Raw genomic sequence first — 3,417 nt, 5'->3', positions numbered from 1 at the left:
TTTTATAGTCACACTGTGTATGTTTTTTAAAGGTGCTGCCTTCCCAGCTGTGCTCCACTTTTTGTCTTCTCTCTGTAGTTTCCTCCCAGCTTTGTACTACTGAGTTGATGGTTGCCCTTGCTTTTAGTCTTTAGCTACCAAAGGAAAGGCCCTTCCCTCGCCATGCTCATGGTGCTAGCCAGTAGTAATGCTTTGTAGCTGGCATTACATAGTTAGCATTGGGCCTTTTGAGAATCCATTACCAACATATTTGGAAATATGGATTGATAAATGGATATTTTGACTGAGCTGCAGTATAGCTTCTCCTGTAGCCTCTTGTTAAAAACAGCCCTGGGAGTTGGGGACAGCAGTAGTTGGAAGCAGCAAAGTGACACTTAAGTACCAAGGCAGATCAGCAGTTTCTGACAATGAAAGTTCAAGGCCATGTGGTGGGGAAGGAGGAGTATACGTGGCAAAGTCCACATAAGTGATACAGGCCTTGGAATCGGGGCCTGAATTCTAAGCTCAACTCTCCCTCAAGTTGCTGTATGAATGTGGGTAACTCCTTTTAACCCTTGGTGTGGTGTTTCCTGTCCACAGAACAAGGGAGTTGGGCTAGATAATGTTCCGAGTCTCTTACAACTTCTTGGCTATGGAGTGGTCTGTATAGTCTTAGATGGGTACTGCCCACATCATAATTAGCTGGAGAGCATGAGTCAATAGGGAGAAATTGTTTACTGCAATGGCTAAGCTTCTCTCCTGCATAATTTTGGAATTTGGGGGCTGGGGACCGTAAGTTTGGTAAGGTACACATATACTTGCTATTTATGCATAGCACACAACTTAAAACAGGTATGAATTTATTTTTAACACTGAATTATATTTTCAATGTCTCAAAGGAACTGGTTATTTGAAGAAAGCCTGTGAAGACTAGTCTTCTTTGAAAGAAAAGATCCTTTTGTGAGGATTTATGTTCTTAATTTAGTTTTTACCAAATGAACCCTTTTAGAGAAAGAAGCATCGGGATAAAGTCCCAATCTTCAGTGGTTTGTGGAAGACAGAACCAGATGCTTCATGCCCTCCTACCCTTTTAGGATTAGGACAGGGAACAGCAGACCCTAAACATACATGTGAACTGAGCAAAGATTGCCTTTGCTTCACCTATTGACACATCTAAGAACCTCATTAATATAGAGAGTACAGAGTGGAGTCTGAGATTCTACATTTCTTACAAGTTCCTGGTTTATGCCAGTTATACTTGTCTGGTTACCACACTTCTGAATAGCAAGGTTTCAGAGGACTCTATGAAGTTTTTATTTCTCAGAAATTTGGCTTAGGTACATCTTTACATACAGTGGTGCTAGATATTATTCTCTCAGAACTTACAACTTAACCACACAACAATGCAGAAGAACACAAAAAATGCTTGCACACAGTAGTGTATTTTAATGGAACTATAAAAGCATTGAACTGATTCCTAACTTTATGTATAAAGGATAAACCAGCAGCCTAAAGCACCTTGCTCTACTGTTAATGGTACTTATGAGTTTCTAACAGTAGCTTCCAACCTTGGCTATGCATTAGAAATATAAATAATTAGTCCCACTGCGTCCCACTTCCAGAGGATTCTGATTCAATTTACCTGGGCTGGGTCCTTGTCCTCTGTATTTTTCCGAAGCTTTACAGGAGATTATGATGCATAATTGGGATTGAGAATCACTGATATAGCATTCACAAATGGGTCTCATTTTTTTCTTCATCCCGTGAGGCTGTGCAGAAGGAAGGAAATGACACTCAAAGAAGAACCACCTGGTGTCAAGCCCATAGCTAGCGAATGGCAAAGCAGAACCTCAATCCCAGATTTCTTGACTCCAAAATATATAGCCCAAACTGCCTGCCCTTGTCCCATTCCTTGAGCTCTATCATGGATTGGTTTTATCCTGAGAGTCAGATCACATTACAGGGTACTTGTTGCAGTGTCTCCATTTGTGAACAAGTATATAACAATTCATTTCACTTTTGAGCAGTTTCTTACCTGAGGTAGAAATGCAATAACCGTTTCTTAGTAGGTGCTGTAAGGGATAGACAGGTAAATATTAAGACACAGTCCATCATCCCCCACCTTGGCAAATCATGGACACAGCCCAGTAGGGAATATAAGGGTTGTACACAGCTATCATGTGCGTGATCACTGCATGTCTTCAAAGTGCGTTTGTACCTCAGCAGAGAGCTCAGAAGCATGAAGAAAGTCCTCATGGAGGAGATGGCAGTGGAGCTAAGTCTTCAGAGTTGGCATTTTGGCAGGTGGAGGTTTGGAAACAGAAGAACTTCACTAGATGCAAGGTCCTGTTGAAGATTCAAGATAATGAGACACATAATTGAGAGGGAGTGAGAGCATGGGGAATTTCTGAGTTGGGGCAGTAACATGATCAGAACTGTACTACAGGAAGAAAAGTAGAAGAAGAATTGAGTGGAGAGAAGACTGGAGTAGGGGATACCAGGAGGAGGGTTTGTCCCTGGTTAGGATGAGATGACAGCAGGACCCAGAAGAGGTTGCACTAAAAACCAGAGAGACAGCCGGGTACAGTGGCTCACACCTGTAATCCCAGCACATTGGGAGGCCGAGGCGGCTGGATCACTTGAGGTCAGGAGTTCATGACCAGCCTGGCCAACATGGTGAAACCCCGTCTCTACTAAACGTACAAAAAAATAGCCGGACGTGGTGGCGGGCACCTGTAATCCTAGCTACTTGGTAGGCTAAGGCAAGAGAATCACTTGAACCCAGAAGGTGGAGGTTGCAGTGAGCCAAGATTGCACCATTGCACTCCAGCCTGGGTAACGAGCGAAACTCCGTCTCAAAAACAAAACAAAACAAAACAAAAACCAAAAAACCACAAGGGAGACCAGTGCGAAGGGCATTGCCAAAGTGGCATCAGTAAGGCTTGGCACTTGACCTTGTTTGTTGGAGAGAAGGGATAAGATTTTAAAGCTACATGTCTGAAAGAATGATGCTGCTGATCAAAATAAAGGAAGAAAGGATGTATTTCTGGCTCCAACCTGTCCTAGGAAGGCCTAGACACAGATCAGTGCTATGCCTCCCTCTCAACCTCAAACACCAACACCTCCATGCATTTCCTCTTTGGCTACTATGTCTTTTCCCTAACTTCTGCTTTTTCAGCTCTCTGGGCTGCCACTTCCACCTGTTCATCTGACTTAGACCCTCCCTGCTGGGTCCTTGGTCATCTACTCATTTGGTGCTTCCTCTGCCATCAGTACCTCCATTGCAGCTAGTGGTATGTAAATCACCATCTCTTATATTTGCTTCCCACTAGAAAGATCAGGAGAAGTTATTTCTTTCCCTTGTGCTCCAATTTTTCTCTAGACAGTTGGTATCCATAATTTTAAAAAAATTCCTTGTTGTATAAACAAGCATTGGCT

This window comes from Macaca mulatta, chromosome 15 (assembly GCF_049350105.2).
Source record: "Macaca mulatta isolate MMU2019108-1 chromosome 15, T2T-MMU8v2.0, whole genome shotgun sequence".
NCBI classification, from domain to species: Eukaryota; Metazoa; Chordata; class Mammalia; order Primates; family Cercopithecidae; genus Macaca; species Macaca mulatta.
This window is presented reverse-complemented; position numbering follows the sequence as displayed.